Source organism: Heptranchias perlo, chromosome 2, assembly GCF_035084215.1.
Source record: "Heptranchias perlo isolate sHepPer1 chromosome 2, sHepPer1.hap1, whole genome shotgun sequence".
In the NCBI taxonomy this organism is placed as follows: Eukaryota; Metazoa; Chordata; class Chondrichthyes; order Hexanchiformes; family Hexanchidae; genus Heptranchias; species Heptranchias perlo.
The window spans coordinates 121,177,978-121,204,140 of record NC_090326.1 but is presented as its reverse complement, the minus strand read 5'-3'; the positions used below and the strand labels follow the sequence as shown (position 1 = coordinate 121,204,140).

The following is a 26,163-nucleotide window of genomic DNA, read 5'->3' as shown; positions in this document are numbered from 1 at the left end:
ACATGCGTACGAACATACAAATTAAGAGCAGGAGTAGGCCATTCGGCCCCTTGAGAACAGTGCTGAGCTCAGTCTGCACTGGAAGTGTGACACAGGCCAGATTGGTTAGGGCGCCCTGGAATTGTCCAGGGCGTCTGCCTTAAACTGGAGTTAGGTGCATTGGTTGTAAAAATCAGGGGAGCCTAATGCCTGCTTCAGGCCCCTTTGTAAAATCCGTTGGTGACCGATCGCAGCAGTCAAATGCTGTGGTCAATTTTCTCAGGCGCATAGCAGCCAAACCAATGGTCCTTAGAGAGATCGCTGACGGCTGCCACTTGAAAGGTAAGTTTAAAGTTTTTTATTTACCTTAACGTGGAGTCAGAAGGAGCAGAAGTGCCAGCCGCTGTTCTTCCTACTGCCAATTACCCCCTCCTCCCCAGACTCAACTGAAGACTTTGGTCGATGAGCTGCCGCTGGGGCCATGACTGGCACCCGCAGTTCGCCGGTACTATCTTAATGAGGCTGGCGGACCAATTTTGGATTTGCTGCCCGTCAATCATATGAAAAGGAGGCCCGGGCATTTAAATGGAGACGTCAAGGGGGGTTGCTGCTCATCACACCCCCGCCTGCCTGATTCCTGCCCCGAGTTAAAATTGGGGCTTTTATTTGTAATTGTTTTTCCTCATATGAGGCAGCATCCTAGTGAGCTGTAGCCTCTCTATTGCCTCAAGAGCCTTCCAATAGTGCGGAGCCCAAAACTGCACACAGTACTACAGTCTTACTCAGGTTTAAATAGCCATGATGTGGAGATGCCGGTGATTGACTGGGGTTGACAATTGTAAACAATTTTACAACACCAAGTTATAGTCCAACAAATTTATTTTAAATTCCACAAGCTTTCGGAGGCTTCTTCCTTCCTCAGGTGAACGGTGTTACCTGAGGAAGGAGGAAGCCTCCGAAAGCTTGTGGAATTTAAAATAAATTTGTTGGACTATAACTTGGTGTTGTAAAATTGTTTACAAAGGTTTAAATAGGTTCACCATCACATCTCAGCTTTTATATTCTATTACCTCTTCTTGTAAAACCCAGTATTCTATTAGCATTTTTTATGACCTTATCTACTTGAGGTGTAACTTTCAATCTATACCCCTAAATATCTCTGCTCTTCCACATAACCCAACCTTTCCCCATTCCAAGTTAGTTTTTTTTAATCAAAATTTACCATCTCACACTTAGTAGCATTGAATTCTATCTGCCACTTTTTGCCCATTCCACCATCTTATCAATGTCCTTTTGTAGTTTGCTTTGGTCCTCAGAATTATTTACTATGCCACCTATTATCATCTGCAAATTTTAACACCACTCCCTCTAGCTCTATATCTAAATCATTGATGTACACAGTGAACAGAAACAGTCTCAGAATAGAACCTTGTGTGAACCCACTACCCAGTTCCAACCACCCAAGAAATTGCGCTTAACTCCCATTCTCCGTTTCCTACTTTCTAACCAGCTTTTAATCCAATGAATTTGCTGCTCTCCTTTTATATCTCACCCTTTGATCTTCTCCTGTGTGGTACCTTGTCAAAGGCATTCTAAAAATCCATGTACACCAGAACCACTGCAATCCTCCTATCTACCACATCCGCCACTTCCTCAGGGAACTCTATCAGGCTCTGTCAAGCATGATTTTCTGAAATCCCTGTTGACTGCTTCTAATTATTTTCTCTTCATCTAGATATTTAGTTATTTCATCTTTAATTAAAGATTTCAAAATTTTCCCTACCACAGATGTTAAACTAAATGACCTGTAATTACCCAGGTTGGCTCTGTCTCCCTTTTTGAAAATGGGTATTACATTGGACACTCTCCAGTCCTCCAGCTCACGTCCACATTCAATAGAACCCTGATCAAAGTATTAAAAATTGCAATCCATAAAGTTTGTATTTGTTAAGTAAACATGACATCAAAGACATTTCAGAACAGAAGGAGGCTATTTTGACAGAAAGTGGACAGGACCAGCCAGCTACTGCAGTGGGTGATGTGGCTCAATTAGTTGCAGGGCCTTCTCAGGATCCAGCACAAAGACCCACCGGAATCACAAATGGTTCCCACTGTAACCCAACAGCCAGCCAGCACATTTACTCTCTCCATAAGGGAAATATTTAGAAGACACAAATTAAAGATTAGAAATTACTTACAATATACCAGCACTAAAGGGAAGCACCATGGGAAAAGACATTACCATCACTTACACACATAGCACTAAGTAGGTTAATAAATTGGTTGCACTGCATTTGAACTTTCTCTAGGGAGTTCCTTCCTGATTGTGGAGAAAAAGGTAGTAGCACAGCAACAATGGCTGCTGATAATGTTTGAAGAAGTACAGAGGGCAGTATTGCAGAAGGTGTTTAGAGGCACCTTCCTGCTGCTATGTGGAGAGGATGGTTTTGTGACAATACTGAAGCAATTTTGCGTTAAGATTTAGCTTGGTGCTGGCTTCTTTAATTCTGTTATGCTACATGAGGGTTAAAAATAGCTTTATTCACAGAAATTATATCCCAGGTTAACAACTGTTGCAGCAATTAGTCAATTTATCGGAAGACAATTGCTGAGGGAGGGGCCATGCCATTCATTTTAAATACAAACATCTTGTGGGATTTGTTCAAATTTGTCTTTGATTGGCAGATTCTTTTAAATTAAATCCTGTGGTCCTGGTCATTTTTGTGAAAGTATTTATTGGCATGTCTTTTTCAGGGAGTCTGCCTATAGCCTTCACAGAAATTGTCAGGCCAAATACCTTATTTAGATGGTGAGAGAAAAGAGATAAAGGAAGAGATATGTAGACTAAATGAAGAAAAATGCAGCAACATAGTGCTTTTTAAAAATTTGTTCATTGGAAGTGGGCATCGCTGGCAAGACCAGCATTTATTGCCCATGAGAAGGTGGTGGTGAGCCACCTTCTTGAACCGCTGCAGTCCATGTGGTGAAGGTTCTCCCACAGTGCTGTTAGGTAGGGAGTTCCAGGATTTTGACCCAGCGACAATGAAGGAACGGCGATATATTTCCAAGTCAGGATGTTGTGTGACTTGGAGGGGAACGTGCAGGTGATGGTTTCCCATGCGCCTGCTGCCCTTGTCCTTCTAGGTCGTAGAGGTAACGGGTTTGGGAGGTGCTGTTGAAGAAGCTTTGGCGAGTTGCTGCATTGCATCCTGTGGATGGCAAACACTGTAGCCAAGGTATGTCAGTAGTGAAGGGAGTGAATGTTCAGGGTGGTGGATGGGGTGCCAATCAAGCGGGCTGCTTTGTCCTGGATGGTGTCGAGCTTCTTGAGTGTTGTTGGAGCTGCACTCATCCAAGCAAGTGGAGAGTATTCCATCACACTCCTGACTTGTGCCTTGTAGATGGTGGAAAGGGAATCAGGAGGTGAGTCACTCGCAGCAGAATACCCAGCCTCTGACCAGCCCTTGTAGCCACAATATTTATGTGGCTGGTCCAGTTAAGTTTCTGGTCAATGGTGACCCCAGAATGTTGATGGTAGGGGATTTGGCGATGGTAATGCCTTTGAATGTCAAGGGGAGGTGATTAGACTCTCTCTTGTTGGAGATGTTCATTGCCTGGCACTTGTCTGGCGCAAATGTTACTTGCCACTTATCAGCCCAAGCCTGGATGTTGTCCAGGTCTTCCTGCATGCGGGCTCGGACTGCTTCATTATCTGAGGGGTTGCGAATGGAATTGAACATCCCCATTTCTGACCTTATGATTGAGGGAAGGTCATTGATGAAGCAGCTGACGATGGTTGGGCCTAGGACACTGCCCTGAGGAACTCCTGCAGCAATGTCCTGGGGCTGAGATGATTGGCCTCCAACAACCGCTGCCATCTTCCTTTGTGCTAGGTATGACTCCAGCCACTGGAGAGTTTTCCCCCTGATTCCCATTGACTTCAATTTTACTAAGGCTCCTTGATGCCACACTCAGTCAATTGCTCCCTTGATGTCCAGGGCAGTCACTCTCACCTCACCTCTAGAATTCAGCTCTTTTGTCCATGCTTGGACCAAGGCTGTAATGAGGTCTCTAATAAGGCTACAATAATAGTTGGCTTTAATCATCTAATGATAGACTAAGATAAGAGTAATATATGTGCTAAAAAAGAGGAGTTTCTACAATGTGTCCAGAACTGCTTTCTAGAATAGTGCATTTTCAATCCAACAAGGAAAGAAGCAGTGCTCGATCTAATTGTAGAAAATAAAGTGGGCGAGAAGGTAATGCAGGGGTAGGAGGACTTTTAGGAAACAGTGACCATAACATAATTAGATTGATATAACAGGGAAGAGTCCAATATAAAAGTACTTGATTGAAAAAAAAGCCAATTTCAATTCGATAAAAAGGGAGCTTGCCCAGATAAACTCGAAAGAAAAATTAGCAAATAAGACAATGCACAAACAATAGGAAATGTTCAAACAGGAGTTGATTAGGGTACAGAATAGACATATTCCCACAAGAAGTAAAGGTGGTGCTGTAAAAGCTGTGATCCTGCGATCATTCCTGGGCCAGGTAGCTATAGGCCAATTGCCCCAATCGGTAGTGAGTAAGCTTCTAGGGGCCATAATAAGAAATAAAATAAACATTCACCCGGAAAGGCATGGGTTAGTAAAGGATAGCCAGTGTGGATGTGTAAAAGGCAAGTCAGGTCTAATAAATTTAATAGAAGAAATAATGAATGTATGGTCAAAGGAAATGACGTGGATGCTGTACGTATGGATTTTCAAAAAGGCATTCGATGTATTGCCACATAGAAGGCTTGTTGATAAAATTAAGGCACACGATATTAAATGGAGTGGTACAACATGGATAGGAAGTTGGTTAAAGGACATGAAGCCCACAGTAAATTTTAATGTTTTTTTTAAATGAAGGAATGTAAACAGTGGTATTCCCTAGGGGATCTGTGTCAGAAGTATTACTCTTCTCGATATATATATATAGCATGGACAAAATATCAAAGTTGGCAGATGATAAAAGTAGGGAACATGTTTAACTGTAAACAACATAAGGAGGATGTCGAATAGATAGGGTGAGAGTGCAGAAGAGATTCACCAAGAGATTTTAGTTATGAAGAGAAACTAGAGAAACTGGGGCTCTTTTCATTAGAACAAAGAAGGTTACGAAGATATCTGATAGAGGTGTTCAGAATTATGAGGGGTTTTATAATGTAAATAGGGATAAACTATTTCCACTGCTCAGTGAGTCGGTAACTAGATGGCATAAATTCAAGATCGCCAAGAGGTCTCAGAGAACTGTTAGGAGAATTTTTTTATGCAGCAGGTTGTTAAGTGAAATGCCCCATCAGTATCAGTGATGGAAGCAGAATCCATAATAACTTTGAAAAAGAGATAAATATTTGAAAAATAAAAATTTGAAAGGGTATGGGAACAGTGTATTGCTCTTTCAGAGGACAGGCATGATGGGTGAAACAGCCTCCCTCTGTGCAGTGGCTGGAGTCATACCAAGCACAAAGGAAGATGGTAGTGGTTGTTGGAGGCCAATCATCTCAGCCCCAGGACATTGCTGCAGGAGTTCCTCAGGGCAGTGTCCTAGGCCCAACCATCTTCAGCTGCTTCATCAATGACCTTCATAAGGTCAGAAATGGGGATGTTCGCTGATGATTGCAAAGGGCTCAGTTCCATTCGCAACCCCTCAGATAATGAAGCAGTCCGAGCCCGCATGCAGGACGTCCTGGACAACATCCAGGCTTGAGCTGATAAGTGACAAGTAAAATTCGCACCAGACAAATGCCAGGCAATGACCATCTCCAACAAGAGAGAATCTAACCACCTCCCCTTGGCATTCAACGGCATTACCCCCACTATCAACATCCTGGGTGTCATCATTGACCAGAAACTTAACTGGACCAGCCACATAAATACTGTGGCTACAAGAGCAGGTCAGAGGCTGGGTATTCTGTGGCGAGTAACTCACCTCCTGACTCCCCAAAGCCTTTCCACCATCTACAAGGCACAAGTCAGGAGTGTGATGGAATACTCTCCACTTGCCTGGATGAGTGCAGCTCCAACAACACTCAAGAAGCTCGACACCATCCAGGACAAAGCAGCCCGCTTGATTGGCACCCCATCCACCACCCTAAACATTCACTCCCTTCACCACCGGCGCACTGTGGCTGCAGTGTGTACCATCTACAGGATGCACTGCAGCAACTCGCCAAGGCTTCTTCGACAGCACCTCCCAAACCCGCGACCTCTACCACCTCGGGGACAAGAGCAGCAGGCACATGGGAACAACACCACCTGCACGTTCCCCTCCAAGTCACACACCATCCCAACTTGGAAATATATCGCCGTTCCTTCATCGTCGCTGGGTCAAAATCCCTTCCGAACAGCACTGTGGGAGAACCGTCACCACACGGACTGCAGCGGTTCAAGAAGGCGGCTCACCACCACCTTCTCGAGGGCAATTAGGGATGGGCAATAAATGCCGGCCTTGCCAACGACGCCCACATCCCGTGAACGAATAAAAAAAAAAGTAAAACCCTATGAATCTATGGAACAGGAAGGAGGCTTCTCCTTTACATAGTATTCATTGTCAAATTGCATTGGTAATAAAGTAAATGTATATGCTAAATAATTTCAACATGTTGGGGTAGCACAGGGCTTTTCTAAAATTATATCTGTAAATTATTTCCTCTAGCCTTAAACATTTTTTTTTGTAATTATTGCATTGAATTCCTAAAACATCAAATAATACAATTCGATGTTGATGTAAAGTATGTCTCAACATCTTCTTAAAAATGTGGTGATATGAATATACTAATTATCATTATTGATTTATTGGGATCACTTCTACTTTGACCATATTCTGCTTTATATATTCAGACTTTGATTTTAAATGCTGTTTTAACATTCTAGGAATTTTCTTCCCATATTGGAAACATGATTAAATACATCAGATCATAATGGGTCATAATTTGCTGTAGCACGGCATCCAATGGTGTCTGCCGTTATTTAGACTTGCCCTTCCATGTTTAGGTTTATACATTTTTTATGTGGCAAGTTGCTGAAAGTGCGAGCTGGTAACGGTGCAGCAAGGGAAACAGGGCAAGCAATTGTGTATCCCCTTAATCGATCAGGTTGAAGGATTGTGAAATAAACAGCACAAGGACTGAGAAGGAAGTGTAAATGATAGTGGGTGAATTCAATGTCAAATCAGGTACAGAAAGAGAAATAAAGAGAGAGAAAGAAAGATTGGATTAAGATACAGAAAGGAAAAGAAAAAAAAGACAAACTTTAATATTTACATTTTTTAAATCTCCAACAATTAAAGCTTGAAGGAATGGGACTTCACACTTGTAATAGTTAATTTTCGGTGCCAGAGAGGTTGATTGGCAGTAATTAACACTTATCATGTCTTTAAAAGGTATTCAGACTTGAAGGGCGCTAAATTGGGCCATGTAGCCATGGGCTTCTCCGACATCCAAGATAGCATCTTGGCTGCGCACGCACATTTCCTGTGTGACGTGCGCCAGACGCCATCTTGGTATAGGAGTTAGCGCAGGCGCAGATAAGGAATGCTGGAATAATGTAAAGTAGGGAGAAAATGGCTACAATCAGTGTGCAACGCTGATTTAAAGTGATAGACACCATTTTGGGAATTAACGCTCAACTCAATGCACAGTCTTAACCCCGACCATCTGAACGTGTCTCAGAGTACCAGGAGGACCCCCACCAGCGCTATTTAAAGGGACCATGCAGGATTTACAGCTTAGTGGCTGGGTTATTGCTTCTGGCTGCAGAGACATATGAAACTGTTTTTGGAGGTCTCTTATACTTGAATACTAGGACGCAGGGACATAGCCTAACATTTAGAGCCAGGACGTGCAGGAGTGAAGTTAAGAAACTCTTCTACACGCAAAGGGTGGGAGATGTTTGGAACGTTCTTCTACAAACGGCAGTTGATGCTAGCTCAATTGTGAATTCTCAATCTGAGACTGCTAGATTTCTGTGAACCAAGGCTATTAAGGGATATGGGGCTAAGGCGGATATATGAAGTTAGGTCACAGGTCCAGCATGATCTCAATGAATGGTATAACAGGCTCGAGGGGCTAAATGCCACTGTCACCTTCTCCTGCAAGAAAGCGGGACGAATGTCTGGGTGATGGGCCTGTCATGGTTGAATAGCTGCCAGTGTGTGTGTCCTGTGAGTTGTGGATGGGCGGCTTGCAACAGTGGTAATATGTAAGGGTGAGAGGAAGCATCTGGTTGGAAGTGTTGAGTACTGATGGAAAGAGTTTGTTGGTACGTGGGGGATGGGGGGTGTAGTGGGTGGTGCAGTTGGTAGGAGACACCACTTGACAGTTGACCTCACTCACCTTGACCACTCATGTCAACAACATTGAACTTCTTCCTGCACTGCATCCATGTTCAGGGACAGGGACTCGATAAAATTAACACAAGTAAAGCAACAGTAATGAAGAAAATAATAGCACTAAAGAGTGACAAATCCCCAGGACCAGATGGTTTCCATCCCAGGGTTTTAAAGGAAGTAGGTGAGCACATTGTAGATGCCCTAACTATAATCTTTCAAAGTTCTCTAGATTCAGAAACTGTCCCTTTAGATTGGAAAATTGCACATGTCACTTCGCTTTTTTAGAAGGGAGAGAGAGGGAAACCAGGGAATTATAGACCAGTTAGCCTGACATCTGTTGTGGGGAAAATGCTGGAGTCTATAATTAAGGATAGGGTGACTGAACACCTCGAGAATTTTCAGTTAATCAGAGAGAGCCAGCATGGATTTGTGAAAGGTAGGTCGTGCCTGACAAACCTGAATGAATTTTTTGAAGAGGTGACTAAAGTAGTGGACAGGGGAATGTCAATGGATGTTATTTATATGGACTTCCAGAAGGCATTTGATAAGGTCCCACATAAGAGACTGTTAGCTAAGATAGAAGCCCATGGAATCGAGGGAAAAGTACGGACTTGGTTCGGAAGTTGGCTGAGCGAAAGGCGACAGAGAGTAGGGATAATGGGTAGGTACTCACATTGGCAGGATGTGACCAGTGGAGTCCCGCAGGGATCTGTCTTGGGGTCTCAATTATTCACAATATTTATTAACGACTTAGATGAAGGCATAGAAAGTCTCATATCTAAGTTTGCCGATGACACAAAGATTGGTGGCATTGTAAGCAGTGTCGATGAAAACATAAAATTACAAAGCGATATTGATAGATTAGGTGAATGGGCAAAACTGTGGCAAATGGAATTCAATGTAGACAAATGTGAGGTCATCCACTTTGGATCAAAAAAGGATAGAACAGGGTACTTTCTAAATGGTAAAAAGTTAAAAACAGTGGATGTCCAAAGGGACTTAGGGGTTCAGGTACATAGATCATTGAAGTGTCATGAACAGGTGCAGAAAATAATCAATAAGGCTAATGGAATGCTGGCCTTTATATCTAGAGGACTGGAGTACAAGGGGCCAGAAGTTATGCTGCAGCTATACAAAACCCTGGTTAGCCCACACCTGGAGTACTGTGAGCAGTTCTGGGCACCGCACCATCGGAAGGACATATTGGCTTTGGAGGGAGTGCAGAGTAGGTTTACTAGAATGATACCCGGACTTCAAGGGTTAAGTTACGAGGTGAGATTACACAAATTGGGGTTGTATTCTCTGGACTTTCGAAGGTTAAGGGGTGATCTGATCGAAGTTTATAAGATATTAAGGGGAACAGATAGGGTGGATAGAGAGAAACTATTTCTGCTGGTTGGAGATTCAAGGAGTAGGGGGCACAGTCTAAAAATTAGAGCCAGACCTTTCAGGAGTGAGATTAGAAAACATTTCTACACACAAAGGGTGGTAGAAGTTTGGAACTCTCTTCCGCAAATGGCAATTGATACTAGCTCAATTGCTAAATTTAAATGTGAGATAGATAGGTTTTTGGCAACCAAAGGTATTAAGGGATATGGGCCAAAGGCGGGTATATGGAGTTAGATCACAGATCAAATGGCGGAGCAGGCACGAGGGGCTGAATGGCCTACTGCTGTTCCTCTGTTCCTATGTTCCTATGTGCGCCTGGCATTGACTTCGCCCCCCCCGCTCTCCCACTGCCTTTTGGATATATGTTTGGAGGGCATCTTGCCTGCCCCCGCCCCCCCATGGATATATGATGTCTCTCCTTCTGTCCACTTCTTGCACCATGGTCTCTAGTGCATCAGCAGAGAACCTTGGTGCATGCACTCTCGCAGACCTGGTACTAACTCAGATCGTCAGATTGTTGAGGTCTGGCGTGCAGATTGGAGGATGTGGGATTTAGTGGTGTGCAACCTTTATTCAATGTTTTAATATAACTCATCAGTGTGTAAACATAGGTATGGGATCTGCATCTGTGTTTTACGTGTGCGATGTCTGATCTCTGTTCAGACTCCATGCAGACAGTAGACTGTTATTTTCGGCAAATAACAGGTACCAGTTACCTTTAAGAGATTTCCATGCAACATCCTCCCTTTGAGAGATTGGGCTCCCCCTATTGGTGGAAAGTGCAAATTGCATTGATTCCACGTGCAAGGCCTGGAATGGAACGTTGATTGCAGGTTCGTACTCAGGCCGGCTGAAACTCGCGTCCTACCTGCGCAGGTGTCATTGGGCGCGGGGTAATAACGCATCACGCTACCCGCTCCCAAAAATGGCCCTAATCCAATTTTTCCCCTGAAATGTTTTGACTTAACTTTCCGTGGCGGGTTTAGTTCGTATCTACCGCGCAAATACAGCAATTTCACGACTTTCAATGCATGTCAATGGTGAGGCATTCATCTGACGAAGGGGATAATCTCCGAAAGCTTGTGATTTTAAAATAAATTTGTTGGACTATAACCTGGTGTTGTAAGATTCCTTACAATGGTGAGGCAGACAGCGAAATGCCATTTTCACAAAGCTAATGGTGGAGCAGTGCAATCCGGGCAGCAACTTTTGGATATTTGAGTTTAACCGCACATCTGCCCCTCGTCTGAAGTTGCTGTATCATTTGAGCATAAATAATGGTGATCCCCATTAGCCTCACCGTTATTTTGACAGCAAAATCGGGCCCATTGTTTTTCATTTACACACATTACTATGAGAATACCATTTAACAAAATACCAAATAGATATGTCCACACAGCTGTCAAACATTATATATTGTAAGTTCTGTTTTTTAAACTTGTGCTTTTAGTGCACCTCAGTTTTAAGTGAGATTCACTAATCTTCTAATTTTCCTTGAAAAATTATTTTTTCAAGCTGGGTCCCACCAAAAGCCTCTTAACCTCTCATACCCATCTAACTAACAATACTGGTGGTGTTAAGCCGACGTTCTCACTTTTATCTCTCTCTCTCTCTCTCTCTCACTTTCTCATTGTTGTGTTCTCTCTCCTTCCCTTTTGTTTTTCTTTCATTTTCCTCCTTCAATTATATCTTTTTCACTCTCCTTTACTGCTGTCTCTCTCTCTCTTCCTTCACTTCCATGTTTTCCTCACTCTCTTGCTCCTCTACCTTTGTTTTCTTAGTTTTTCTCCTCTACTTTTGTTTCTCATCCCTTCCCTGTTCTTTTTACCTTCCCTTTCTCTGCTTTATTTTTTACCTCTTCAACGGTTTTCTTTTCACTCTACTTCCTACAGCCTTGAAGCTTCTGTGTGAGGTACAGCATGGGGAAGATGAGGGAGCTGGATGGATCTCTCAATTAGTCAAGGAGTGAGGCTTCAAAAGAGTCGGCCCTAAAAAATATTAGAACGGGAAATTGATGAGCCAGTTCCTGTTAAATATTTGTTAGGACTGTCCTGGCTGTTCCTAGTGATGATTATACCAGTGAACCTTCTTGTTCTTATTTTAACTGGAACTTCATTTTCGAGAAGCTTGAGCTTTGTGGGTAAATCACCACTTTCTACATTTTTGTGATACCTTTAAATGCAGGTTTTGCACATTCCACAATGTAGTTACTTTGAAAGTGTCAAAGGGGCATTATGATAAGTGTATTATGATTAGTCAGTTTTCTGACATTCCTACAATTAAATTTTTGTTTCACCAATTTGATTGGTGATGGTTAAATTTACAAAAAAATGGAGTTATCAATTTTCTTTTCAATAAAAGAAAACACTTCCCAAATGTTTCCTTGTTGGAGCACAGTGCATCCTGGCCTTCTATTGCTTCATTACTGGTGGCACAGCCCTCAACCATCTCATCTCTAGTCTCTGGGACTCTCTTCCTAAACCTCTCCACTTTGCTAATTCTCTTTCTGCTTTCAAAAGCCTCCTCAAATCTAATTGACCAGTTTTTGGTCACCTCTCCTAACTCTTCTGCTACTGTTCAGGAACGAATTCTCCACTGTAAAGTACCTTTGGACATTTCACTCCATTAGAGGTGGTTTATGGATATAAGTTGTTGTTAACGGAAAAGCAGAAGGAAATATAGAGGGCATGGGAAACATGGTGATATGGAAAGAAGGAACAATAAGAGGGAAGACATACAAAAAGGAACAAAATATGGAAATGAATCAAACAGAAAAAGGCAGATAAAACTGAATGCAGGAGGTGCTCCAACATACTGTGCCACAACTTCGTACAATATGGCTTTGCACTCATGATTCCCCTAACAGCAAGTTCTCAATCTCAGCTATGCTCCCATGGGGGCATAATGATCACTTGCTATGTGCTTCCCATAATCAGCAGATGAGTCCTATATACTTTATTTTCCTTCAAACAGACACATTTCATTTCATTCCCTTACATGCTCCCTCCAATTCTCTTTTCATCCCTCAAGCTCTCACCTAATGCACACATATTAATGAATTACCACAGGGCTTCAAGAATTGCTTGCCAGCACAGAATGAACCTGACCCCATTTCCATGAAAGGTCCTGGAATGAGAAAAGATCCAACAGCATAAATAGCAACAGTCCAGAAAGCTCCCATTCTAGCTTTACCTGCAATCCATACTGCAAATCTGAAGCTGTGTGCATACAATTTACAAAATTGGTTTTCAAATTTAAAATCTGTTAGAATAATATAAATATTTTAAAAAATTCCTTCCACTTCTCAAGCTTTGCATTTCAAGACTAATGGATTTGAAACATGGAATGACATTACTATTTATAATTAATAGTTAAAGGAATGAACTCTTCCCAATTGGCTTCTGGGGCAAGTCTGTTTTTTGTAAAAAAAAAGGGAAAAAGTTAAGTTACAAAACAAGACTGAGTATTGATGACCATTGTTAAAAAGATTGTTGCCTTTACATCAGAGGGCCGATTCCACTATCTGGTGCTCACCAGATAACGGATTCACTCCTTTGATTTCTTGGTGACTGCTGACGGTCTTCTGTCATGATAGCAGACTAAATCTGGAGATTTATTCCTGTTTGTGAGAGTTAAACAGACTGAAAAAAGACGCTATAATTCTGAAGTGAAGTACCTGGTAAAAGCAAGCTGAAAAAGCCTATGACGTACGTACCTCAACAATTTTGTTATTGGAAGAGCAGTTATACTAAGAGATATGGTTAGATTTCTTTTCAGGTTATGCCTGCTGGGCTAAACTCTGAAATTGTGCATATTAATTTAAAAACTGAAAATAATATTTTTTATTGCATGTACACATTTACACAGCAATACATCTTCATGTTTGCAGTAATATTTATTAAAGTATTAACCTGATGGACGTTCATGATGTTTGGTAATTGGGGAAAGAAAGACTTACATTGTGCCTTATCATGTTTCTCAGAAATGCCTTAAAGCATTATGAATTACTTGAAGTGCATTTACTGTCAGGTAGGTAAATATGCACCTCAAGTTTCACAAACAGTAATGAGATGAATGACTGCTTAATCTGTTTTTTGGTGGTATTGGTTGAGGCAAAAAAATGTCCAGGACATCAGGAAAATTCCCTGCTCTTCAAATAGCTCCATGGATCTTTAACATCCATCTAAGACAGGGTAACAGACAGACAGGTCTCAGGTTAATATCAAGAAGTAGACTTTACAAATGAGTGCTTCTGGCACACAGCTTTGTGTAACATGAGCGCGGATCAGGCACTCAGGCATGGAGGTCAGCATGTCCTGCATGATTTCTAGCCATTAGTTGAGCAGCTCAGCCAGCATTTTTATCTCCTTTCACCTAAAGAGTAACAGAAGCATGACACGGCTGCCCAATTCCAGGACACTGCTGCATTTGAGACAGTACAGCAGGTAACTGATGGCAGCTCTGTGGTCTTCTGGCTAGCAGTTCCTGGTCCTTCCTCTGCTGACATCACTAGTTCCTCCTCACCTAGGTACTGTAACTCACCCGGTGCTAGCTCCATAAGTTCACTAACTGCAACGTTTGGATGTGTGCAGTTGTAATGGTGCTTGCAAACACTGATGGAAAGGGCACAGGGTGCTATCTTGTTTTGGGTCACTGGCAGGTTGCTTTTGCAGTTCTACAGCAACAGCAAAGGAACAAGCGTTAGAATGCTGGCAGCGAGCGATATCTTCAAACGGCACTTGCCTTGCAATACACTGGGAGTGATGTTTATGTGCTTGTTTGCATGGCTGTGTGGCAGTAAGTGTGAAGGAGGACAAAAAAGAAAGAACTTGCATTTATATAGCACCTTTCATGACTTCAGAATGTTCCGAACCGCTTCCCAACCAATGAAGTACTTTCGAAGTGTAGTCACTGCTGTAATGTAGGGAAGCACAACAGCCATTTTGCACACAGTAATGAGATGTGACCAATTAAATAGTTTAAGGGATGTTGGTTGAGGAACAAATGTTGGCCAGGACACCAGAAGAGCTCCCCTGCTCTTTTTCAAATAGTGCCATAGGATCTTATGTCCACCTGAGAAGGCAGATGGGACCTTGGTTTAACATCTCATCTGAAAGATGGCTCCTCAAACAGTACAGCACTGGAGTATCAGCCAAGATTATATGCTTAAATCCTGGAGTGGGGCTTATACCCATGACCTTCTGACTCAGAGGCGAGAGTGTTACCACTGAGCCAAGGCTGACTTACTAGGTATAACAGGATGGTAGAAGCACTGAATTTCAGGAAAACCTGTAGCTTCAACTTCACCTACTCCCTCCAAGTATTATACGCAAGGAAATTTTGGGTGACCTCCTCCTAGGGAGTCAACAGCTTGTGATTTCTGACCCTTTTCCAGTTTGAATCTATTCCGCTGCATTATGCGTCATGCTGTTGTGCAAGCAGGAAAGTATTATTGTGGTGTTGTAACTTGAAGGAACACATACACAGTGACAATCATGTCCCCAATTTGAAGCCTATCCTGGGTGTCAGTAAGTGGCCATGCATCATGCAGTAGGTTGTGTTATAATGAATATTTGTGTGAAGCCCTTTGAAGATGCCAGTGTGCCAAAGCTTTCAATTGTAATGTATAGCTAGAGTATGTGCCCTACCGAAGTATAGATAAAAAGAGTTAAAAGGTTGTGTGAGGACTTGGTATGGATGAACATGTTGACAGGTAAGATTTTGTGGCTCAATCTTGAGCCATCTACCTGGTACTGTTGGGTAGTCTTACCATGCTGGGTTCTTTAAAGTCTTCCCCCACATCTATTCTCAGGTCCTGAAAATACTGTACACAGCAGTGAGCCAACTCCTACCAAGCACGGTGAATGACCATCTTGGGGAAAAGTTCCTGGAGTGCCGTACGGGGTTACTTTTCTCCCACAAACCTCATGTAGCAGCATATCCATTTTGGCAGTCATCAAAGAATGGATCTGGTGCTGTGTCTCCCCGCCACTTGCCCAGAGTCTATTTCGCGTCTCCACACCCCTTATGTCTTCCCTTACTTTTTGCCTGTCACTTATTTCCCCCACATAGTCCTTGAAAAGGCTGATGAATATTTAAAAACTATTGTAGCCTTTAGAAAGGCTCATAAAGTAAAAGGTTATATGCCTTTAAATGTTCTCTTTAAGAACTGTTGGCTTGCCAGATATCTCACCCACACATAAGGTGCACTCCCTGCACTTGGGTCAATGTATGCAGGGAGCATAATTCAAATGATTTAAATGAGCTGACCTCAGAAGGTCAGCTCATCTGTCAAAACGCATGCTGTTTACCTTTTGAACCTTCTACAGTCTGAAATAGTTTTTAAACATTTGTTAGCCTTTCCAAAGGCTGTTTGAGGGGATGAAGTGGTCCACTGGGATTGGAACAGTTATCCCTTAGAGAAAAACACATACAATATATACTGGCTGTTATTTTTCTGGTCATCAACTATGGATTATTCATTGATAAACTTCCAATGATAATGATAATGTCAAAAAATGTTACTTTTTCAGTACTGACATTATCACACATCAGTGCCTGGCACATCCTGGTTATTGATGTCCACCATGACATCTGTCCCAGCAAAACAAACATGTCCAAAAACAAAATAAAACTGCTCTCATTGCAATGGCACAGAACAGTGAGATGGGGGTTCCATTCCCCGCTCCCCTGGGTTCCAGACTCAGCTGTCCATGTATGTGAAGATATTGAGAGGAGGGAGGCCAGATATCTCCCTGTAGAGAAGAGGGAAAAATCAGATGAGTAATTTCTAATAAGCTGCTCTCATACAAGCCTCTAGTAGGTAACCAAGAGCAGCATTGACAGTGGCCTGGGAACACAACACCTCTTCTGCTATCTCAGATGCAGGAACCAGGAAGTGAAGTTTGGGGGTGGGGAAGAAGGTGAGTGTCCTGAAGGGAGGGTATATTCTCTCAAAATCAAATCTGACTCATTAAACTAGAGAATAATTTATAAATTAGTCCATCCCTTGAACAATATCCAGGGAGAAATCTCACCTTAGTGTTCAGATGATTATTATAAACCACTCATGATTTCTGCTTTCATAATTTCTGAACCATCTGAACCTCTTGGCCATTATTTTCTACTTCAATCAACAGGATGAGTAGAAGAATATTAATTCACTGAATGACTGTTGCAAGGAATATCAGACATCAGAATAGGTCTTTATATTTGGTAATTAAACCAAGTATGGGAAATACACAGTCCTAAATTTTGTTTCCTTATAAGACCTTGAGATTTAATTATTTTCATTTCTAATACTATTTGGGTATTAAGATATTAGTTGGTCTTTTTTCATTGATTGTAAAAAATCATAAACTATTTTTTTCTGGGGAAATTTATGTATATTTTTAAACTCATAATAATTGTAATCCTAAATTCTATTATGGCAGATATTACTGTTTTGCTCAAGGGCTTCAACTGAATAAACATTTTGAATGAATATAAATAAACACCAGGTACACTTTGTCCCAAGCCCATGTCTTTCACTTTCCTGCTGACTATCAGAAAGGCTTGCAACGGGGTCTGTCAGCAGCTTACAATTGACACAGTAGGACATTCTCAAGGTCCTAACACTGACTGAATACTTGCAACTTTGTGGTGAGAAGCCAAGTAATTGTTTTCTGAGATGTCATTCTACCAATCCTAACTGTAATGAGCATTAACATCAGGCTCCTGCAGATTTGGCTATGGCTATACTATTATTTGCAAGAAAAGTTTTTTGGGGGGTTAAAACAAAAGCTGTACCTAACCCAGAAGTACATTTACATCTGGGATACTAATCACTTTTGCTTTAATTTTTCAAAATATTTACTTTTTGTAAAAAGCCACAACTGTATTTGCTGCAGTAGTTCCAACAACCTTGACCCAGAACCTGCTATTAGCCAAAGAAGAATTACTTTCTCAATTTTATTTGCTGAAAAACAAAATAATGTGGGTATGGATCTGATAACACACATGTGAAGCAGATATGCACTGTGGAACACAATGACAATGGCAGCAAACTCCAGTGCTTCTGGCTGTCTGACAACAGCTGGGCAATTTAAACTCTTTTATCTAGGTCACTGCTGCCTCCTGCCAGCAAAGCACAGTGACAGTTCAGCTGCTATCTCGAAATCTGAACTGTTACCTCTTCATTCGTCCTTCAAGAATGCGTAGACATTATACTGACTTCAGCCGGTCACCAAGACAGGCATTATATGTGTAGGCAGAATAGAATGATTCGAAGTCACTGTACTGAATATGTCAATGACAGTAGAAGTAACACAAACTAAAGGATATTCAATCTTGAAAACTAAAGTGGACTATATACCTATAAATTACATCATGTCAGCTCTAGTCAGTATATACATATTAAAAAAAATAAGTTTCTCATATTATCTTGTACCTTATATTAGGTTCATTTACTTGACCCATGTTTTTAAAATTTTCCATTATGGTGTTAAAACAAACATTAGGTTGAGATTACTGGTGTGCTGGGGGGGCTTTGATCCTTTAGATTTCATTTTGCTGATAGCAGTGTTTCCATACTCAAAGATTGGGATTTAATGGCAACCATTCATTAACTTAGAATGTTGTTTAATGATGTTACAGAAAGCCTTTTCCCTTTTTTTGTTTGTGCTCTGCAATCTAGGGGAAAAAACCCAGTATCATCAGCCGTGGGATTGCTGGACTTCATTTGCCACCTGCCCTGCCCACAGACTGGAACAGAAGGTAGATCGATTGCATGTACATTTAGTACTTCCTTGAGTTTGCATGCACCTTACTTTATGCAGGCATACCCTGTGTTTTTTGGAATGTGGGGGGAGATCTAGTCAGAAATTGTTGTAAATGTTCCAAGGGAAGCAAGCAGAAATTTGATTTTGGTGGAGGATGGAGAGATGGGCATTATTCAGATGGATTTTAAATTTGTTCTTGGGATGTGGATGATGCTGGCAAAGTCACATTTATTACCCATCCTAAGAAGATGGTGGTGGGCCTTTCTCTTACTTCGTAGTGATAGTTGTTGTAATTTAATGGCATGTCAGATTATATCAGAGCGGATTAAGAATCAACCATGTAGTGTAGGGCTGGAGTCATGTATAGGTCAGGTAGAAGTGAACCAGTTGGATTTTTACAATAGATTTCACAGGCATTTTTCTGGTACCAGCCCACAGATTACCATATTTATTGACTTCAATTTCACAACTTGCCATGGCATGATTTAATCTCATGACCTTTACCTTGCTAGTCCAGTACCATAACAACTACACTACTGTACGGCAACCAGCCTAATCACTAAAATCTAAAATTGTAGAGGGAGGAGCATGACATTTATTTGGCAAGAGGCTATTGTTTCCCCTCTGCCCCTGGAAAAGGGAGCTACACAAAAAGATGGGGTGCATGGGTAATCTGCCAAGTGAAATCGGTGGGTTCCCCACACGATCGCAGCCTAATTGAAGCCACTTACCTTGGCTTCCGGGTTTCACGCTGGAAAGCTGCGCAGCGGGTGGACTGCGCACCCGCATCATAGGCTGTCGGCTGGAGGAGACCTATTTAAAGGGGCAGTCCTCCACTGACTGATGCTGCAGAAAATAGGCAAAATTACAGCATGGAGCATCCCAGGGGGAAGGCTGCTCCCAGGTTTAATGATACCTCACTCCAGGTCTTACTGGATGGGGTGAGGAGGAGGAGGAGGAGGAGGGGGGAGATCTTCCACCTGGCGGACAGGAGGACGTGGCCTGCCTCTGCCATCACGAAGACCTGGCTCGAGGTGGCAGAGGAGGTTACCAGCACCACCAACATATCGCCCACCTGCATACAATGCAGGAGGTCTTCAATGACCTAAGTAGGTCAGCCGAAGTGAGTACACTTACTCATTCCCTTACACTCCGTCTGCCACATCACCGTCCCCACCCCACATCTCCTTCTGCACTGCCAACACTACCCTATCACATCACCCCTCACACCCACTCAAAGCTCATCCTCATCTTATCTGCACTTACTCACTTCACCAGTACTCATTCCACCACTACCACTCATACAATCTCATGGCTCTATTTCATACTCACCCTCTCATGCATCTCTTTCACGGTCAGCCTCATTCAACCTGCCACTACCTATGCTGCAGCCCCAGGGCATGCATCACATATGTGTAGTAGGAAGCGTAAGGCAAACGTGTCGTGAGCATGAAGGGGATGCACAAGGTGTTTGAGGGTTTGTCATGATTTTTACTGATGCTTGATTTCTAATCAACTCACATTACATATTATATTGGCACCACTACTGCCACGTCTTTGCAAATCTTGTCTGGTTTGTGCAATAATGCCCTTTCCTGAGGATCACCATGAAGACCCACAACTGATGCCACCCACTGTGTCACTGCAGAGTGGGTGTAGGTGTATGTGCAGGGCTCTTTTGTGCAGACGACTGAGAGACGCCGGTGATGTCCCCGGTGGCACCCTGGAAGGATGCGGAGGAGAAGTTGTTGAGGGCAGCGGTGACTTTGACAGCGACAGATAAGAAGATGGTCCTCAGGCCAGCCGGGAGCAGCTCGGCATGAAGGAGGCTGCAGATGTGTACGACTACATGTCGAGTGACTCTGAGCCTCTGTGTGCACAGCTGCTCAGAGAGATCCAGGAAGCTGAGCCTCAGTCTGTAGACCCTGTGGCAAGGGTAGTGCCCTCTGCGACGCATCTCTCTCTACGGTTGCCCTCCCTCCTGCTGTGCAGGTGGATGTGTCACAGCACTGTGTTGTGGAGCTCCACGTGTCAGAGGTGGACGGCGTGGCTGGTGATGCTGTTTGCCCTCCGAGGAGGTCATGACTGCAGCAATGGCGGCCCGCATCCGGAAGATGTGCGTTTGAGGGGGTCCGCAAGGTAGGTAAATGTGTCTGCACACCAGGGTTGAGGTTGCAAGTTTGTGAATTTTATTGTTAGGAGGAGGGTGGTGGAGGCCAAACCTTGTCCAAAGTAACAGAGTGGTCTCCTGCAATGAGTGAGGGTCTCCCCCCCCACTTGTCAAATGGACCTTTGCAGCTGCCACAGGCTGGTGGCTGCAACATGTCCATTTCAACTGGGAGTGTTTCCCCCACTACGGGAAACATGCTCAGTTTGGATGAAAATCCCACCCCTCCTAAAATATCCTCCAAATCAGGACTCCTAACAACCTGAGCTATCACATTAATTGCCTTAAGTGGGATCCCGCTGGCTTTAATTGCCGGCGGGGGCTGCGCACACCTCTAAGCGCGTCACTGGGGAACCCGGAAGTGGGCGGGTTGGAGCCGGGCCCTGGACCCGCCCCGGGAATCCCCGATTTTCGGAGCCCCCCCCCCGCCACGAACCCACAAGCTCGGACGTCCAAAAATCGAGCCCATGGTCTAGGAAAGAAGATGGGATATAATCAGCTGTGTTTTGATCCCTTTGAGTAGCAATATGATACAATATTTTGGGGATAATTTTATCTTTTGGTGATAGTATGGGGAGATATTGGATTGGTCGCCTGATTTTCATTTGCATTGACTTCCGGTGAGGTGTATAACGGGCAGCCAATCCGATATCTCCCCATTTATACTATCACCAAAAGTTAAAATGATCCCCATTGTGTTTTGGAGGTTAGGAAGTTTAGCAAATGACTTAACTATTGTAAACTGAGCCATAGTGAGAACTTAAAACATGTTGATGCTGATATTTGTGTTTTTATGCTCTTTCAGCTGTTGTTTCTGTCACATCTTCAACCTTAAGTAACTTGAGTTGCTAGAAGTGCAAAAAGCCTGAAATTTCTTATTGCCGTACTCTTCCCATTTTGGAATCCACATGTTTCGGAATGAAAATGCTGCATTCTATTTTACAACAGTCTCCAAGTGTATCATTTTCATTCTGAAATACCCCAATTCCAGAATATCAAGAATAACAATGATATTAATACATTCAATGCTTGCTGCATGTCTGCTATCTGCAATCACTACAGACTGAAGATTGTATGACCAGGTTTTACAAAAACATCCCAGGCGTTTCATAAAACTATCTCCGGAAAAAAAAACAAAGTATCAGCATAACATTTAATATCTCATTTTTGGTGTTGCTTTTTGTTTTGAAAATATCTGTCTCAAAGCCAATGCAACAGCTTGGCCTTGACAAGTCACATTGTAATGTTGTATAACTTCACAGCTCTTTTCTTCTGGCCACCTGCCTGCACTAGTTCAACATTAAATTAGTGATCGAAAGAAAAGATGCTGAGTTATAACACATATACACAAACAATGAATTAGTGAACCGACATTTTTTATAATTCCTAGTCATTATTTTAGTACTAAATTTTTGTCATGAATATTTCAGTTTCTCTCCTTCTGAATTCTAATCTTTCATGCTTACAATGCACAAGTGCTGGAAGATAATAAAAAGGGAAAAAAAATCACTGAAGATTTAATGAATATTTAAATACACAGAATAAAGAGTACTCCAGGAATCTAAGAACTGACATCAAGATTCAAGAAACTGATATGAATATTGATTCTGTACTGTTTTGGATATATTTTGTAAAGGCCCTATTCTTTAATTGGGGAGTTATTACGACATTGTGAAAGGTTAGAATAGAAAAGGGAAAATGGTACTGTATTAAACTGTGCTCTGCTTTTTAAGTCACCCAACACTGAGTCACAGTCTGAGGAGTGCAGAGCAATCCAAAGCTATTCCCACAGCCCCATGCCCTCCCCATAGTCTTGTATCGTCCTCTGCTTGAAATATTTACCCAGTTTTCCTTAAAGTTGCACTCCCTGTGACAAAACATTCCATGCTCCAACAGTCCTCTGCCTCAAGAAATATCCCCTAACCTCTCTTCTCACTCTCTTAGTGATAATTTTAAACTGATAACCTTTTGTCACTAACTCTCGATCCAGAAAGGAAGGAGGTCAATTTCCTGAAGGATTCTTCCACTTGTCCGCTGTAACTTTGACGGAAAAGCTGCGGAAATCCCGGAAAAACAGTGTAAACAACATTTACACCATTTTTCTGGTGTTAACACGGTTTTTCTGCTGAAGTTAGGGTAAATGAAATTCATCCTATTTGCTCCATCAAAACCTTCATAATTTTAATAAATCTCTATTAAATCTCCTTTTAGTTTACTCTGCTCCAGTGGAAATAGTCTTAGCGGGGTAGAATTTCTGCAGGGGTTCCCCGATCTCCAGTCGTAATCTTGATGGAAGATTGGCAGAAACCGTAAAGAAACAACCTAAGTAACCATTTATGCATTTTCTATGACGGGCGATCGGGAGTGACTTTGGCGGCCGCTGGTAAAGCATGGCCCCCAGGTCCAGCAGGCAGCAAGTCCTTGCAGGAGGTTTCTTGCTTCTGAAGAACCCAAAGAACCTAATCTGACTCCCTTCTGCCCAACTCTGTTTGATTTAAGACTATAAAAATGTTGGGTGCAATGTAATCTTGAGCAAGTAGGAAGTTCTACCACTAAATGGAAGGTGTTAAATGTTAAACTACATACAATAAGGCATTTGATCAAAGGGTAACTCAATTACAACCATGTATTCAGATATATCTTATCTCTGCCTATATAACCTGACAGATAATAAACAAATTAAGCAGAAATTAAAATTTCAACTATGTCCATTTATCACAGTCCTTTTTAGCTTCACCGTTACATAGCACTTTTATTATTGATGTTACCAGGTGGACAGAACGGCAGTTCTGATGAAAGGTCTTCGACCTGAAACGTTAACTCTGCTTCTTTCTCCACAGATGCTGCCTGACTTGCTGAGCTTCTCCAGCATTTTCTGTGTTTATTTCAGATTTCCAGCATCCACAGTATTTTGCTTCTGACCCATAATCTGTTGCAATCGACCCCTCACAAAATGTAATCTGTCTGAGGCCAGCAGGTTTTTAATGTCTCTGAGATTTCTCAAGCATCTTATTCTATCAGCACCCACTCACTTGCACATCCTTTATTGTACTGAGTATTAAGAAAGAACTTGCATTTATATGGCACCTTTCACAACCTCAGGGCATTCCAAAGTGCTTTACAGCCAAATAAATACTTCTTGAAGCGTAGTCACTGTTGTAATGTAGAAAATTAAGTGTTATCTCTCTCTTTTTTCATTTTTATACATTGCAATAATTTCAGGTCTTCCTCCCAGTATTCTGTTTCATTCAGTTTTCAGAGTATCTTTCCAGTATTTCTGAATCATTATGATCATTTTCAAGTTTATTCATATTTTTCTCTCGTATTCTTTTTCGCCTTCTAATTAAGACCTTTTCCGACTTATTGCATTAATTATGAATTTAAAACAGATTATTCGAGATCTTGAAATATCTTTGAGAGGTGGGAGGTGTAGTTCTTTCCTTGCATGTTAAGATAGACACCATCAAGATGAACATTGGGCTGAGAATGAACCACATACATATGACAGTATCTCCAAAGGTGAAGGCTCAATTGTTCAAGAATGTTAAAGAGGTGTTCCTAAACTTCCTGTGGTTAGGTATATCTCCCAGTGTTAGGATGGAAAACTACATTGCCAGAAAAGACATAGAGGGGCTTGGCTTCTAGATTCACACTTAACCAATTTGCTGTTCAATCCCTTATTGTTGGGGGGGGGGGGCGGTAACACACGCAAGAGGGGAAAACTACCTCGGACAGGATCCAATATCGATCACATTAAAGGACAGAGACGTTTCTATGCATCTCAGAAAGACAATACAGCAGAAAATAACAAATTATTTACTATAAACCAAATACAGGCAGAATTCTGAAATTGAATATCGTAAAATCAAATAAAGTCCCAATAATATACAACTCTACAATTTCCATAGATTTGAAAGGTTTAAACAATGGCTAGAACAAGGCCTATCTTAATCAAAAGGATGCACATGGGAATTTGAAGGATTTTGAGTCCACCATAATCTACCAAGGATTCAATTATTTAATTACCTGAAGATTTGAAAAACCATTAGTCCAAGGACTGTAAATCCTCCCTTGATACCAGAAAACAAAAAAAATAATCACAGGCAAAATACAAAGAACTACATTCGTGTTTCATAGATTTTTTATTAAATGCAGTGTGTAGTACAATAGCACTGACTAATTATACACAATTGCAATCAGACCTAAAGAGCAAATGCAAACAATGCAACATAATTGTTTGGGTGAATATTTTTTTTTATTATTCGTTCATGGGATGTGGGCATTGCTGGCGAGGCCGGCATTTATTGCCCATCCCTAATTGCTCTTGAGAAGGTGGTGGTGAGCCGCCTTCTTGAACCGCTGCAGTCAGTGTGGTGACGGTTCTCCCACAGTGCTGTCAGGAAGGGAGTTCCAGGATTTTGACCCAGCGACGATGAAGGAACGGCGATATATTTCCAAGCCGGGATGGTGTGTGACTTGGAGGGGAACGTGCAGGTGGTGTTGTTCCCATGTGCCTGCTGCTCTTGTCCTTCTAGGTGGTAGAGGTTGCGGGTTTGGAAGGTGCTGTCGAAGAAGCCTTGGCGAGTTGCTGCAGTGCATCCTGTGGATGGTACACACTGCAGCCACTGCGCCGGTGGTGAAGGGAGTGAATGTTTAGGGTGGTGGATGGGGTGCCAATCAAGCGGGCTGCTTTATCTTGGATGGTGTCGAGCTTCTTGAGTGTTGTTGGAGCTGCACTCATCCAAGCAAGTGGAGAGTATTCCATCACACTCCTGACTTGTGCCTTGTAGATGGTGGAAAGGCTATGGGGAGTCAGGAGGTGAGTTACTCGCCTCAGAATACCCAGCCTCTGACCTGCTCTTGTAGCCACAGTATTTATATGGCTGATCCAGTTAAGTTTCTGGTCAATGGTGACCCCCAGGATGTTGATAGTGGGGGATTCGGCGATGGTAATGCTATTGAATGTCAAGGGGAGGTGGTTAGACTCTCTCTTGTTGGAGATGGTCATTGCCTGGCACTTATCTGGCGCAAATGTTACTTGCCACTTATCAGCCCAAGCCTGGATGTTGTCCAGGTCTTGCTGCATGCGGGCTCGGACTGCTTCATTATTTGAGGGGTTGCGAATGGAACTGAACACTGTGCAATCATCAGCGAACATCCCCATTTCTGACCTTATGATGGAAGGAAGGTCATTAATGAAGCAGCTGAAGATGGTTGGGCCTAGGACACTGCCCTGAGGAACTCCTGCAGCAATGTCCTGGGGCTGAGATGATTGGCCTCCAACAACCACTACCATCTTCCTTTGTGCCAGGTATGACTCCAGCCACTGGAGAGTTTTCCCCCTGATTCCCATTGATTTCAATTTTACTAAGGCTCCTTGGTGCCACACTCTGTCAAATGCTGCCTTGATGTCAAGGGCAGTCACTCTCACCTCACCTCTGGAATTTAGCTCTTTTGTCCATGTTTGGACCAGGGCCGTAATGAGGTCTGGAGCCA

The 26,163-nt window shown here is 42.5% G+C and overlaps 1 protein-coding gene across 1 annotated transcript in view; it reads right to left on the bottom strand.

Annotated features, from left to right (window-relative positions):
- The window catches only part of LOC137342649 (G patch domain-containing protein 8), a 448,547-nt gene that overhangs the window by 23,809 nt on the left and 398,575 nt on the right, over window positions 1-26,163 (bottom strand). The window lies entirely within an intron of this gene.